A 17,367-nucleotide genomic window follows, 5' to 3' on the forward strand; every position below is an offset into this window, starting at 1 on the left:
CAAGTAAAGATAATAGAAACTATATTGAAATAAATTAAAAGTGCATATTTTTAAATAGCTAAGCATGACAGTGTGAAAATTTGATCCAAAATAATATTTATAATATTAAATGTAAAACTAAAAGGCACTGCCTTACATTATTATGATATTTTAAAACATCTATTTTGGTCAGTGTTATATAAAATACTTCCAGCTGCTAATTCAACAATTTCAATAATCACTACAGGTCAGATAAATGTTTCATAGTATATTTGGTGTCCTCTAGAGCATTTGAAATCTCAGTATATTGTAGAATATGATAGCAATTGCATTTGTCACTAGACGAACAGGTACTAAGAAAATTTCTACTCTTAAATTTCATGAGCTCTCTTGTCCTTGAGAATATATTTGTTATAGGTCTGCAAAACAAAAACAAAAATAGTTCATTTTCTACTTATGTCTAAGGCTAATTTTATTTATTTTTATTATTTTTATTATTTTTTATAAATTCCCATCAAGTGCCTCCCTCAGTGCCCGTCACCCAGTCACCCCCACCCCCGCCCACCTCCCTTTCTACCACCCCTCATTCATTTCCCAGAGTTAGGAGTCTCTCATGTTCTGTCTCCCTTTCTGATATTTTCCACTCATTGTTTTCTCCTTTCCCCTTTATTCCCTTTCACTATTTTTTTTTTCCTTTCACTATTTTTTATATTCCCCAAAGGAATGAGACCATATAATGTTTGTCCTTTTCCGAATGACTTACTTAAGGCTAATTTTAGATTGTCAAGATATGGACTGATTGAAGTCATTCTGTTCAACCAAATTGTAGTCTTATGATGAAACAAGGTATTTCTAGATCATCTCCACAGAATAAGGCCAAGCACCCTTTGGAAACACGCTGCATTGATACCAAGCAAATTCAAAGATTGAATGTATATGATACTAACAATTACCTTTCTGACTTTATACCCTATTACCATATTTTAAAGTTATTTTCAAAGCAACATAAGAAAACAGGATACTTTTTTTCCCTTTATCACTGACATGCATGGATATTTCTTCTCCCTTAAGAACTGGAAATTATACTTATTAGCAAAACTAACTTAAGTATGAACTTATCAAGAACTCCTGAATTTTATTAAAGTTAGTGGGGTGCAATGACCTCAAAACCAGAATATCTGGATATGATTTCTGCTTCTAATGATATAACTTGTTATAGTCTATATCTGTAACTGTCATAATTTTTTTTTGTAGAATAAAAATAATCACTATCCCCTTTAAATGCCTTCAGATTATTATACTTCCAAGTCTCTTACAAGAACAGCACAGACTCATATATTTGGCGTTGTTATTGTTATGACATATGAAAATGATAGACCCTTCCCTAAAAATACTTATGAAATTCTGGCTCCTGTTGTAAAATCTAGACAGTTAAGACATACTCTATCATATTTGGCATGCTTCTTACACATGCTTTCTGTTTGCTTTTATAGGGCTATTACATAATTCATAGAGATTTATGCTTACACATAGGCAACTAATTGTTATTGCACTTAAAATAACGCCATGGCCAATCATATCTTCCTTTTACCATACTGAGAGTAGACTGCTTGTACAAATAAGGTTATTCGATCAAAACCCTTCATATTCTATATCATGATTGATGCAAATGATGCAACACATGTTGGGATGAAAAATACTGGGAATGTCTTTTTACATGCTTCTTTACCTTATTTTATATTCAGTCAGTTTATTTTGAGAGTAGTAAATCAAGGGTAAGGTTTTTGGTTATTCCACACAAATCATCACTTCCCAAACTGCACACATTTCTGTACTCAGGTTTACTGCTGTTTGAAAAGGGCACAGGTCATGCATGTGTGTAGGATAGAGTATTTCATTCTGTGATGTTCATTATCTTGGGGTTGTGCCAACCTGACAACCTGGGACTTATAAGCAAAGCTGGGCAACTATGAGGAGAAATCTTCAGGGAGATGGGAATGCACCAACCATACATTTTTGAGATTATAGACAGTATAGGGTTTTAGGCAATATTTCAAACTATCATATAGGTGTATCTGTATTAGTTTTTTTTCAAGTATGCAGGACAAGGAAAGATTACAAATTGATTTATTTAAAATGACTACAGTGCCCATTTGAGATGCCAAATAGTACCCTCACCTCAAGACTTCAGGGGAAAAAGTCAAGATGCAACTGTAAGAAATTGTAATAGTTTCCTTTTTCCCCTTGTGTATACAAAGAACAAATTAAATTACAATAGTCCAATATTTATAAAGTCCTTAAAACCCAGAAAACTTTTTATAAAAACTTTTTGAGACTTTTAAGAATTTCTGGATTTTTACCACCTCAAAAAAGATCTTAGTATGATGTTTGAATGGGGTTTCTTGTATCAATTTGAAAAGATGTAATTTTTATGTTACAGTTGCAATTTAAAGATTTACTTGCCTAACTATGTTCATGGAAGCCTCCTCTCATCCTTTCACATTTGAGGGGCTCTTAATTAGCCACATGATACTGTTCACACAAAGGTGTGGATTCCTTTTTAAGATTATATTGCCTTTTAATTTCTGATAGGCCAATATGAAGGTACTTTGTTTTTGTCTGGAAAAACCTGAAATGGAAAGAGTTTCTGAAAAACTGGGATGTATTAACTATAGATCAAGCTAAACAAAGAAAATAGGCTTAATTTATATGATATTACCTGAGATACAATGCAGATTTATGATCACATAAGAGAAGATATTCAGGAAATCATTAATTATGGTCCTGTTTGAGTCTTTTCAAAAGACTATTTTATAATCTTTAACTCAATCAAGAAGCATAAGAAAGCATTTGTTGATTGTGCCTCTCTAGTCTGAAATGAGACTAGAAATATGTAGCTTTTACATAAAAACCAACATTCACCAATAATTGACTGTTAACAATTAAATTCACCAATAATTGACTGTTAACAATTAAATAGAAGTATACAGTTTAGAAAATTACTAATAACTCTCCTGAGATATAAAAACAAAGTAATATTTGAAAATTGATTCTACTACAGACTGTCCCACTTGTCTCTCTGAAGTAGGTCTGAGTTCTATTTAATTGGTAGAGGCACTAAGCAGTTATGAGATTACCAAGTGGTTTGGGTCACTACTGAAAGACAGCATACTGGCCTAAAATTCTTACAGGATTGTAATCTACAGGATTATAGTTCATAATTAATTCCCTTAACTCCAAACATCTCCATTTCCAAATAACCACCAATGGAGGTTTACCGCCATTTTTTTGTTGTTGTTGTTCATTTTTTTTTTTTAATGAGAAAACCTGATACGAATCCTTTGCAGTCGAAACCTCTTTCAATTAAAAGTTTTGAGAATTCATCAATAATTATGTCAGTGTTAAAAGAAGTTCAAAGACTAAAATGTAGTGTCATGTGTTCCCTTGGGAATATCTATCAGCCTATCCACATACCTACCATGTAAAATAAAGTTTCTACTCAGTAAACCTTTGCTCACGAGATCAGAGGCATCAGAAATCAACATTCACATCAAACTCTTTGATATAACGGCTCTCCTCAAATATTGCAATTATTCAAATCATGCTTTGTAGGACACTGATGTGTCTATAAAGAGCATTGTCTCTATCACAAAGCCTTAACAAGTTTCTGTCTAGACTAATCCTCCCAAAGTGCTTATCATTCTAATGAATTAACTAAATTTTAGGAATTACCGGACTATCAAAGCATGATGTTTTATTAAACAGCCTATATAATTCAAGAGGTTATATATTTCAATAATAATGTGATTATTTGTCAAGTATTGCACTGCTTACGTTAAAATGCAAAAAAATCTGAATCTTTCACTCTATTTTCTTTGTTATCTAAGAAATTCATCACAATCTTTAAAATTTTTAAATTTTTTTTTCCAGCTTTGAGATACAATTGACATGTAAGATTATCAGATTATCTGATTTTTAAAAAAATATTGAAGGCATAATATACTGTAATGGAAGTTAAGAAATAGCAATATTTCAAATAGCATACTCTTAAGATACTGTTTATTAAGATAAAGTGGCATTCTTTTCTAAAGACTAATTCTGTGTCCGCTAAAGATTACAGACAATTCAGAAATGTGTAATACAGGGACGTCTGGGTGGCTCAGCAGTTGAGTGTCTGCCTTTGACTCAGGGTGTGATCCCAGAGTCTCAGGATGGAGTTCCGCATTGGGTGGGCTTTCTGCGTAGAGCCTGCTTATCCCTCTGCCTATGTCTCTGCCTCTCTCTCTCTCTCTCTCTGTGTCTCTCACAAATGAATAAATAAAAGCTTAAAAAAAAGAAATGTATAATACACTTATTTATTCATTTATTTAATCAAGGTTTGGAAATAACATAAAAATGGGCCAGAACATGTATTAGACCATCCATGTCCAAATACTGGCAATGTACTTAGTATTAATTCCTTAATTCCCTTCCTAAGCCTGCTAATATATTACCCTGAAATGTTTTCAAAGAAAGAAAGTTGATACAAAGAATAATAAATAGGATACTGTAACTCATCTCAAAAATTATATTTTAACCTGAACTATAAGCTTCTCAAAGGGAAAATGATTATTTCTTATTGATCTGTATATCCCTAGAGCCCATCCAAGTGCTTGTCAATTAAAAAGGTTACTGAGTAAAGGAAAATTTAAGTGTTAAAACATTTAATGCACATCCTTACCTTGACAATATCTTTATTTTACACTCTATAAAGTAATTTCATTTGTCATTTCTCTATAATTTCATTAAATTTCTTTAAGTAAAAGTTTAGGGTATCTTTTGGAGATAACAAAATAACCTCCAACAGCATATGTGCTAAACTTCTGATGTACTGATTACCAACAGGTGATTATTTAAGACCCATTATTAGGAAATAAACAATATCAAAGAAACCCCTTATTCATTTTAAGTATGATATAGAATTTTTTTCTAACAGAACTAAGCTATTTGGTAATGAAAACTAATGTAAAGCTTGTAATATTGGGACATTACAAGTTTCTCTTGGCAATACATTTTTTTACAGTAGAGAATGCTTACATTCAATACAGATGAGTACTTCTTAGTAGATTCAAATAGATATGTAGTAATATAATACACGGGTACTAAGAATTTAATTCAATCCTAACTACAAAGGCAAGTATCTTTATCTGTATAAAGTATTGCAATACAAAAGACAGTTTTTTTAAATCTTATATAGGTTATTCAAAATTTTCCCATATAGCATAAGTTCCTATCCCAAATTTTAAAATACAAGCATATTATACATACTGATTACATATTAATAAATACTATGCATTGTACATTTGAAAGAATATTGAAATAGTAAAGATTAAATCTAAAATTAAGACATTATAACAAAAAAGTTAACATTGAAAACAAAATACAGCATGGGAAATGAAGTAAGACATACAATATATTTGAGTAACAGCTCTGACCCTTATAACTCATTTATAAAATAAACATGTACCCAGAGGCTAGTGTATGCCAGGCACTGTAGATATAACTTTGAATAAGAAAATCTAAGTTCCTGGTCTTCTGGAGACTACATTCTTGTGGAAGGAGGTAAATAAACAAGTGAGCCACAAAACAGATGATTAGGGTGCTAACGCAGTAACTACAGGATGGGGGAAAAAGAGCTGCTTTGATGGTTTTGTCAGAAAAAGATTCTCTGAAGTAGTAGTATTTGAAAAAAAGGAACAAACCAATAGATACTCCAAAGTCTATGGCTTGACTTACGGAATGATGATGACATTCACTGAGATGGGAGATTAGGGGAAGGACTTATTTGCATGTAGGAAATCAAAGTTACATTTGATGATTTTATGAAACATGCAATTGGATCTGTTAAATAGTGACAGGAATGGTTGGTGCTCAGAGAAGAGGTCTCAGATAAAAACATAAGCTTATAGTTAGTATTTAAGGCCATGGAATCTAGATGAAATCCTTTAGGTAGTGGGTGTTGTAGAGAACAGAGCTGAAACCCTAAAGCAAGCATTGTTAAGGTGAAAAGGAAGAGGAATATCCAGTACAGAACATTGGAAAGGAATGGAGAAGAGCTTAGAGGAAAATCAGAGAAGTGGGGTATCTTGAAAGATGAGAGATTCAAAAAGCAGGGCTTTGACATCTGTGTCAAACATTGCTGAGTTAAAGATGAGAAAGGTCCACTGGATTTGGCAGTATGAAAATGGTGATTTCAGACTAGAGAACCTGAAGGGTAGATGGGAGTCTTTTGAAGAGTATTACATGAAGGGAAGTGAGAAACAAAAAGTGGGTAAAATGTGATGTGGGGGTTTCCAGACTATGATTGTATGTTGGCAAGAATGACCCAAGAGGGGAAAAGAAGGGTGGCATGAGAGAAGTCTTTGGGAAAGCAAGAATGACTGACTGAACAAAATGAATGGATTGGACTTTGAAAAAAAGGACACTTTCTTCATCATAACAGAAGGGAGAATGAAAGATGGGTAAAAATAAGATATTAAGTGGTAGAATGATAACTGTGAGCAAGGTGCTTTACTTCATAAACTTTGGTTTTCTTAATGTCTTCTTCCCTTAGCTGTTGTTATGATTAAATTAGATAAAGAATGTGATAAACAACAATCAGCATACTGCCTGGCACTCATTAAATGTATTTCAATAAATACCATCATTATTAATCAACATATCTTATTGTAGTCAGATGCAACCATTTTAGAGAGTAACTTTTCAAATAATACAATTCGAATAAAGATTAAATTTGTATGGTATTTGAAGCCTGTGTTGTTTCTATTCCTTTCCAGTAGTTTCATTTAAAACTGGACTGGCCTGTGCATGTTTCAAAAACAAACTTTCGAGGAGATTCACTTATTTAAGATTTTTTCTTTAAAGAACAACAAAAATTTAAAAAAATTAATGTTTATTTTGTGCAGAAATTTCTATGGGCTTTCAAATACAGAATTCTGGGTAGGTTATGGACTAAAGGTCTGACACAGAAAAACAAAGAAACAGACTATAGAACAACCTTCCATACTAGATACAGAGGCTAAAATTTTATTTCAGCCTCAATAATTTTTTTAACTTGAAACTACAATGTTGCAGTTTAAGTACACATAGACAGGCTTATTGCAAAACACAATAATTCTAAGAGAACAAACTAAAATTTTAAAGCTCAACATTTCTACATTATATGTTAACACCTGCTGGAAAGGCCTAGGGCCTTTTAAAATTTTCAAGCCACTCCTTTCCTACCCTCTTTTCTTCTTGTGGTAATTAGCAACTGACACTTTTCCCAAAGAAGGTCCTCCCTCTGTTTTATTAGGAGATGTGACTTTACTGCCTCCCATTTAGAAATATTCTCTTCAATACATTTTTAGTCACTGTTTTTATGACAGTGCTCTAAATCAATGAATGGGTATTATGCAGTGTTGATTTATATACCAACAGTTTGATTCTTATGAGAGTAGAAATGCCTTACTCTGTGAAAGCAGATGGCTGTAACAGAACTGTGAATTTAATAGTGAGAAACTAAAAGCAGATTTCTTTCTTTTATATCTAATTTATTTTATAATATATCATATTTATATGTGTACACATGATCTATATAAACATATAATATCAGTTAAGTATATTTATCAATGGCTATCATCTAAAATGGCCTCTAAGTGTGAATTTCTTGAGAGGGAAGTTAAGTTCCAGTTGCCAACTACAAAACAAGACAGAAGAAAAGATTAAAGGTGTAAGTGAAATAAAGTTAACAATATACACTAACTGAATCAAATAATGCTTCAACTGAGAGATTTCACTGTAGCCACAAAAGAAAAAAATATAAAATTTTATTGTACTTCAGTATGAAGATGTATACATTTATAATGTACAAAATCAGCTTGCTTAATGTTGATTTTGAATTTCTATCAGTTTATTCAATGGATATTTATAATATTACCAAGTATGACCCATTTGTTTAAGATGGTTCAGTAGATACTTATAAAAAATGTTACTTTTACTAAAAAAAGTTATTTTTACTTTAAGAACAGCTCTTATAATGTAGAGATCAACTTTTTTGAAATCCTTTAAATTCCATTAAAAACTACAGAATCTTCCTTATAATCAAAAGTGAAAAATAATGTTCTGACTTATTAAATAAACTCATTAAGTAAATATTTATGTTGAAATGGAACATAAAACATAATCAAAATAATAACAAATCAGCTTATTTTATTTGAAAAGAAAGGAAGGCTTCATCTTTCAAAAGTATTAAATAGGACCCAATCTGAAACTCAATGATGGTATATACACATGAGCACCCACTTCTTCACCCCTCCTCCCCAACACATGCACACCTTTCTCCTCTCAGTTTATTAACATTCTAAATCTTTCTCCCAGCTTTGGCTTTGCAACCACTTACTTGATAAAGTAGGTCACTTAAAAAGGAAGAAAGCCCAATAAAATGAATTACAAAGACAACAAGATTAAATTGATTGCACTGTTTTCATACACTGTAGCTAAAATTTTGCAAATATGCAGTTGGCTGTGGTTTGGCATTTAACAGCATGCGATCAGTAAGGAGGAGGAAATTTTATTCTCATTAACTGTTGCAGATTTACTGCAGTGAAAAAGGGCTATGTAACCCGAGATGTGACAGTACAGAAAGATCAAAGCCATGGACTGGAAACTAAATAAACCCTCTGGCTACTTCCTGCAAGGAAAATTCACTTTGGCAATGTAAAACAGAGCCCAGTTAAAAACTACTCTCAGTTTTATGAGCTGTCATAGCAGCTCAAGTGGTTTGGATCGGCTGAGTTTAGAACATTATATTTCCTTGTTTTTGTCTTAGATACTTCTGTAAGCAGTTTTATAGGCCCCCTCCCCCTTTTTAAAACACAATAACCAAAAAACTTAAAAAAAAAGGCAACTCTTTTCTTTTGGTTGAAACTGAGAAGGTAACCACTAAACTTATTAAAGCATGCAGGTCTTCATTTGCACATTCTTTTCTCATTTACTACAGTTTAATATTTTGCTCTTAGATTTATTTGGCAATTATACATATACTTTAATAATTCATCTGCAATCTATACAATTCCTATTCAAAATAAGTGCAAATCAGTTTACAGAACCCATATGGCTCATATCTGAAGGGTGAGCTATTTGTAATAGCACATCTGGAAGGACTATGGGCAATATGGGAAATATGGGAATTAATTAATATTATATTTAAAAACCTATTTGCTCTAGGCTTCATGTTTTTTTAAAAAACAAATAAAAATATTTGGTTGAACATTTCTAATATAAGGAATTTTTAACAATTGTTCATGAATACTTAAATCACGTTAAATCAAAACACAGATGAGCTACAATAAATCAACCTTAAATGAGAAAATATCTCTGAGTTTAGTAGTAAGCTCAATATCAACAAGTCCCGATTTACAGGAAATAAGAGATGACATGCTGTGTTTTCCTCTGCCTTATTTTTCTGGAGGGGATGGTGGTGTTTATCAAATAAATAACTTATAATTTTGTTATTTTCATTAGAATGTCAGTAAGCAAGTCTTTATAATAGTGATTTATATTCCATTTCCTTAAAACCCCCCCAAATCCTTTTTTTTAAAAACTAAGAGCATGTCATAAAAGCAGTCATCTTTGCTGACAGACTTTCTACTTTCTTTCCATTTAAATTTACAACTAATTTTTATATATTGGTAGAGTCAACAAAAATGTGGTTAATAAATATAAAAAATGTATAAACTTTAACACTAGACAATCACTCTTAAAAGGTGGTGATATAATTAACTTCCCAGTCATGACTGGATTAACTCCCATGTCATTTCTTCTAGTACAAAGCTACACCATAATTGATGTGTTAACATTTTTATAGGATCTAGTCATAGATTACTTTTTTTTTATTTATAGACTCAGTTATGCTGACTTCCATCTAAATAAAAGTTCTAATAAAGTGACAATAAATTTGGTTTTCTTTGGGAGCATCTTTGGACTTTATATACAGCTAACATGTATGCCTCCCAAAACTCTGCTCAGATCGCCACGCTGAAAATTACCACAAACTTAATGAGGATAGTTTTGTTGCCAATTTCTTCTCTTGCTTCTAAATTTCCAAAGGAAAGTTAATCACTTAAAATATTTTTCCAAGTCAGGAGTGTAACTTCTCTAGGATAAAACATCTTCCCAAGTTTCCAGGATTCTAAGCCTTGAATTTTGGCCTGTATTTCTAGATTTCAGTAAAGTTTACAATTTGCTAATGCTGATGTGTGATAATCTAATAAAATCTGGCCTTAAAAGTTATGGGCCCAATTTACTAATAAAACCTAATTCAATTCTCCTTGGGAAATGCAAATCATTAGTGTCCAAGCAGCAGAACCAAATTTCCTTGCCTTTGTTCAAGGCCAGAAAGAAGCTGTCTATAAAATGTCTAAACAAATAAGATAATTAAGACCAATATATGAGGATTCGTGTACAGGCTTAAAACAACAGCATCATATATATAAACATTTATATCAGTTAATTAGTTAAATAAATGATATGCATGAGACATTGACCCTTATAGACTGAGATTATTTTACTCATTTCATCCTCATTTTTTATATGACTAGATTATTCTGTGGAGAACTTAATGAACTTGTAAGTACCTAAAAGAATTTAACAGTAGTGAACTAATTAATGTGTTACTATATTTTTAGCAACTTGTCTCCAAGAATCTGAAGCACCAAACTGCAATAGACAATGTCAAATGTATTAAAGCAAAGTAGGTAAACAATATTGTGCTGCATAACAAAAGCTACATATCTTACTCTGAATTTTAATAACATTTACTCCAAGACACTCTAACATACAGTTCACTGTTAGAGTAATAAATTTGCTTGCCTTTTGGAGGCCATAATGGTATAATAGTAAAGGCTTCACTTTTTATTAACTATCTGGTTTTGGACGTCCCTTAAAAATCTATAAGCCTTCATTTCTACATTCATTAAAATAGGGACAATACTATTCTTTCCCTTATCTACTTCACACACTATTGATGATCAACTGAAATGTATGATGATATAAATGCTAACTAAATACACATTATTGGTTTTTGTATACTTTTAGACCAAAAAAAAAACTTAAACATTTTATTCCTTAAAACTTTTAGAAGGCTCCTAGGACATTTCATCTTCTGAAATAAACAAACAAAAAACCTGGCAGAATTGCCCTTGGGAGTATTTAGAAAGAAAAATGCAATTTAATGTATGAATTACAGCAAGGGTCTCAGAGTGTAAAAACCATTTATTGTCATTGGTTTAATTTTCAGAACTGTGTTACATAAATATTGCCACTCTTGTTCTCCTGTTTTCACCATCCCACAAGTTTAAAAGTAAAATTTCATTAACTTAGATATAATTTTACTTGTCACAGTATTATTTCTTATAAATGGTTTTATTCATTTTAAGAAATTTCACCATACATTTCTGATTGGTTACTATTGATGAAAGGAGGAAGAACTTAAAATTATTACTATATAGCACTAATTACTAAGCTTGAAATACATGTCTACATATATTAAGAACAATACTATTTGGATAACCAAATACAATTGTAATAAATATTTGCACAGATCTAGTTATTTTTAGACTAAATCATATAACCTGAAACAGAGCAACTTTTAAAAGTAAATAGAATATAGTCTGTTACCCAACCCTATCAGTTTCTTCTATACAGAGATTCTACTCTAAGTGTCTTAATCATGATTTAACACAATTGCATTTAAACTAAGAAGTAACTCTTGCAAATACCTAAATTAGATACAGCTAAGAACAAATATTAGAGACTATGCAAATGTGTATGCCAAGAACAGAGAGTCAATAAAATATATACTAATGCCTTGTGTATCAAACCATTCAGTAAGTTTTTATTTTTTAATACTATACATTCTTTAGTAATAGGCTTATCTTAAAATGAAAATGTTTATATATTAAGATTATATCAATGAATCTCTTGTCATAATGTTTCAATACATGTAAATGAATATAAATGGAATGACCAAATACTCCAAGCATACTGTCAACTTTCATTACTAGAAATCAAAGATGTGGCAGTGGTATGTATACTCACTTTTACGCTATCAAAACATTATAGGTGAATAACATTTTTTTAAAAAGAATTTTCAATAAGAAAAAAATCAAATTAAAAGATCTCTGTAGGCAATTCTTTAAAAAAGTGGAGAATTTAATGTTAAATGATTACCTACTGCTAAATATACCTATTTTTACCTATTTTGATCTTCATATTTATGTTCTTAAATCAGAACACTGGTGTAATATAATTTATGAATAAAATCATGTGGCACAAAAGCAGGTGCTAAAAATAACATATACTCCACAATTAGATAGGTGTACACTACACTCCCTACACTCAGTGACATACGCTTTGACACAGGATAACTTATTTATCTGATGCTTATTCCTGATTATTTCATAAGGATAAATCATTAGGAATGAAGTTACAGGGCTATAGGAAGTGAACAATGTAAGGATCTTGTTTTCTATTACCAAATACATTTCACAAAGGTTTTATCCATTTAAATTCCCGCAGGGGTGTATCAGAGTACTTCTTTGCTCCTATGTGTGGGTATTAGTATTAAAAAAATTTTTGGCAATTGATAGGTGAAAATGGAATCTGGTTGCTTTATTTTGTAACCACCATGTCTGGAAAAAATTACTAAAGTAAGCCAGAGTTTTTTTTTTTAAAGGCTTCTAATGAATGTTCTCTGAGAAAAATCAATAGGAAATTAGTAAATAATAAGCTATAATAATTTTTGATAAAAATTTAATAACACTAAATAAAGCAGTATTTTAGTTAATTATTATATTTTAAAAGATTTCATAAATGTATACCAATTCATTTAGATCTTAAAATGCTGCTGAACAAATGGCTGGTCTCAATGTCTATCAAAAGAATTATTTCTAGAGGTTCTTTTGCTTTTTTTTGATCCTTCTATATAATTTCTATACTACTTACTCATTAATGAAGGTCATTAAATTTTTTTAGAAAAGTTTGGGTTATCAATTAAAATTGATATAGGACTTATCAAAAAGAAGGTATTTTATGGCATATTTACGTTCCTCTCAATATAAAAGAACTTCTTGACTAGCCAAATAAAGACAGTAATTTGATTTCTTTTGAATAACTGCTTTGAAATAATCTCATATAGTTCTAAAAATAACATGTAGTTCTATAAACACTACACAATGGCATTTAGACTAAGAATATGTAATGTTGAGGTTACTTTTTTTCAAGTGAAAAAACTAAGTAGCTGAGTATAATTAAAGTGGCCTGAAAGCTAAAGAAATAAGTCTAATTTTGACATGTAGAGTCTTTGTCTTAGGAAAAATTATACATTTAAAAATTTGGGTAAAAGATTATTTTTTATGTATTAAGAAAATAATTTGTTCTATTTGGGATGATTTTTAAAAGCACAACTACCATTTCAACTGTGATTTAATGTTTGAAAAAATAAATTAGAATGGACTAAAAAGTGTGTATGTATGTATGTAATACATATAATGGACAGAACAATTAATGCCTAAGTATTCTCAGAAAGGGAAAAAAAGAGGCAGGCTATCTAAAACACACAGAAAATGAAAGTGTAAGAATCAGATGGCTCAGATAATGCACACATCTAATTCATCTTTGCAGTGAAATGGTCAGTCAATGACATCACTGTGCCAACCACAAAAAACTCCAGGCCCTCCGAAAAATAGTTTTCAAAGCCCCAAGGAAACCTAAGCAGTCTCTGCAATTTTTTTTCCAGTTTATGAAAATTGGATTCCTATAAAAGAAAAATGGACCATTTTTACTGCAACAAAAACTGATTTGTAAAAGCTGGAAGCAGTTTAAAAATACTCAACATGAGGTTCTTGTTAGTCTTGAAAAGTAAGAGTTATAATAAAAAAACGGTCCAAAAATATGGTACGGATATATTGTATATAAGGGGAAAAAAAGCTAGTCCTACTCCTATTATTTTTAATTAGCTTCAATAGCAAGTTCCACTTTACTTTCTAACACCAGTTCAAATTTTTTTGGGTGGGGGAAGATTTACATCTAACCCTCTGGGACTGGCAACTCTATAGCTAATGCCTTGGAGCCGTAATGTATTTTGCATCACCTCTAAATGTTGGGAAATTCTGGCGCCAAGAGGTTCAAACTGATAGTGACACATGTCTAAAACCCAGGATTTGCTGTCCAACTGCCAGTATCTATTTTATCAAACATTCAGTCTCTCCTGCAGAATAGGATAGAGGAGTTAAACAATTTTCGCTGTTTCCAATTAAACTGCCTTGCTATATTACAAAAATGTAGGCATTCAGATTAAGAAGGATCCCCTGACCTGGATTTTAAGAAAAATACCAATTTAAATGGTTTAAACAATTCTTTAAATCTGGCTCATTTTAACAGATTTGTCCTATTTCTAAACTTTGTCATTTTAGGAATACAGTGAAGATTTTTTTCTTTGAACAATTAAGAAAAAACCCTCTTATCATACAAATGAGAAATTTATTCCTTACCTTTCAGGAACTTAGGATCATCTCCTTTACCTGAACCCACTAAAACTAATATGTTAAAAACAAAAACAAAAACACAAGGACTGAGAAGTTGTGAGTACTGCCTGAAGTGTATGCCATTTGGCACTGTCATACCATTTCATGTTCTCGAATCATTAAAAACAATGGCAAAGATAAAAATTCACATTTTATACATTAATTTAAAAAAATTCTTCCAGATAACTTGATGGTGCTTATTTATCAAAAACATATGATAAAGAACAGGGAAAAAAGTGTAAGTCATCTGGACAATTTCCCTGATTTAAAGAAAAAAACCCCCTCAAAATAGGTGACATTTCCTCTTTTTACAAGTTTTTAAAGAACAACTTTTTCCATATTCAGAATTCAATCAAGACATTATACTTTCATATTTCAGAGTTAACTCAAATTCTTCATGTTGCCCATTGAGGCTGCATATTCTCATCTTTCCAGTGGAGATAAAGAATAAGAGTCCAATACCCTCTGTTCACATTTCTCAAAAAATATTCCTATTTTGTTAAAAGTAAAAAGTTTCAAAAGTAGTATTTTAAGTTAATGTTATTTGATCTAATAGGCTTTAAATTTACCTACTGGATATCAGAAGCCAAAAGGTAGCCATTAGTTTAAAATTTTACATCTGGGACATTATGCAGCAAAATAATCATGATAAATATGTGAATAATTATACAGCAATTTAAAATGCTTAAATCTTTGCAGAATTAAGAATTAAGCCAGAGTTAAGGTCCATGGTTTGTTACTATCAAAGAAGAGCACAGAAATCCTCTTAAAAAAGAATCCTAATCAACCAAAAATGACTGAATAAAAGAGTAAATGATGCCAGAGTAGGTTAATAAAACAAAATGTAGCAAAAAGCAAAGATGAGGATTTGGCTATGCTGTATACCTTCTCTGTATCTTTGCTGATACAATTTTGAGTCCTTTTTTATTTGATCTATTACCTACAAAAATGCTGAGGAAGTTCATTGTAAATTATTTCTTCTGGAAATAAAAAGAGAAAATGATATAGTTATGTGATTTAAGGCCTGAAAAATTACAAAAGACAAGAGATGAAAGACTTAGCTTTCTCAGGGGAAGTTCTTTTTACAGGTCAAACAATTCTCAAATCAAAGTGATTATAATAAGTATTTCACTCCTTTGATTTGAAAAAATAGTCTAGTACGTTTTATTAGCTAATCTTTTAAGCTACCATTACTGTGATGTGTCTTTTATGATGTAGAAGAAGCTACTGAAATATTTTTACCCTTAAGAAGGAACTGACGGTACAAAGGTAAGATTTCCCAAAGTCATTTTATAAAAAATGACTTTTTAAAAAAAGTTATTAATAGAGCTGAGGAATAAAATCCTGAAATCTTTGGACACAGTATACAATTTATTCATTGGGCACCACCATCTCTTAAAACATTTCTATTGTTTATAAAATGACCATTTTTGAAAACCAGAATTAAGAGATTTTGCTGACTTAAGCTCGTATGTTCACTGTTTTGAATAATCAATTTTAATGAAAGTGTTCAGGTTCTTAATTATAAAATTATATAAAAAATGAAAGCAACTCTTTATGAAAAAAATAATGCATTATTATTAATCAGTAATAAGTATTATAATCAGAAATAAGACTGATATTAGTATCAGTCTACTTTTAGATCAGTAAATATCTGCAGGAGATACCAAAATAATGTTGTTGTTCATAGTGAAACATAAATGGCACAATAATTAATCTTATAATGATATCAGCAAAAATCTTCATATAAATAATCAGGATTATACATCCAAATCACTTCTTCCTTTACCAATTTTATTTCAGAAAACATTTTTACAGTGAATTGTCATATGATGGAATATAGTAGTTATAATGATTAAACAGATCCTATATTTACATAATTACAGCTAATATAGACAAAAACATGAGAAGTGCAATCAAAAGCCATATGCTTTCTGATATTTAACCATGTTTAACTTTTATGTCCTAAGGCAAGGAGTTTCTTACCATGACAATCCAGTATACCGATGAAACTATTTCTGAAGTGTTATTATTTATTTAAAGTATGCTTACAGAATACTGAACTATATATAAGGTTATACTGCATTTCATATAATACTCCTAAGTTTTCAACATGTTTTTAAACTTTGGGTCACAAATATCAATGAATTGTGAAATCACATAGAAGGTTGCAATCTGTACTTCAAAAATGAGATGGAATAGGTTAAAACAATATATAATTGTGCATTGCAAGGAGTAAGATTAATTACCATGTATATTTTTTTTGTTTTACTTATATGTATAGGTATATATGTATTAACAAATATATAATCATATCTGGGTGTGTGCACTAGGTTGCAATATGAAATGTATTTCTTAATGTGAGTTGTGGTAAAAAAAAAAAGACAAAAAACCACTAAAACTCATGATGGTATACCATGTCTCCTTCCAAATTAGGTATCATGTTATACTACAAAGAACCTGCGCTTTGGAGTTCAAATTTTTTTCTCTACCACCCTATTTATGTGAGTTGGTTATTTAAACTTAAATTATTAGAGCCTTTATTTCTTCATTTGTAAAATGGCCATAATAATACTTGCTTTAAAACATTGTTGTGCAGGTTAAAATAAATGATGAATGTTCATAAAAGAGATTATATACGATAGTTGATTAATATTGGTTGCAATAATTATTGGATTAAAATGGCTTATTATAAGTGACCATTTAAGAATTACAACATATTGGTCACAACTGCATTCTTTCATGCAAAAAAATACATTAATACACCTTCAAAGAGAAAATAATT

General features: G+C 30.7%; 1 protein-coding gene across 6 annotated transcripts in view; it reads right to left on the minus strand.

Annotated features, from left to right (window-relative positions):
• The window catches only part of KIFAP3 (kinesin associated protein 3), a 157,299-nt gene that overhangs the window by 11,076 nt on the left and 128,856 nt on the right, over positions 1-17,367 (minus strand). For 2 of the 6 annotated variants that reach the window (XR_012032990.1, XR_012032991.1), the window contains one exon: positions 2,443-2,608. The exons of the other annotated variants lie outside the window; for them this stretch is intronic. The gene's annotated coding sequence lies outside the window, so the exon portion shown is untranslated. The remainder of the gene's footprint in view (positions 1-2,442; positions 2,609-17,367) is intronic. 6 annotated transcript variants of the gene reach the window in all.

This window comes from Canis lupus, chromosome 6 (assembly GCF_048164855.1).
Source record: "Canis lupus baileyi chromosome 6, mCanLup2.hap1, whole genome shotgun sequence".
In the NCBI taxonomy this organism is placed as follows: domain Eukaryota; kingdom Metazoa; phylum Chordata; class Mammalia; order Carnivora; family Canidae; genus Canis; species Canis lupus.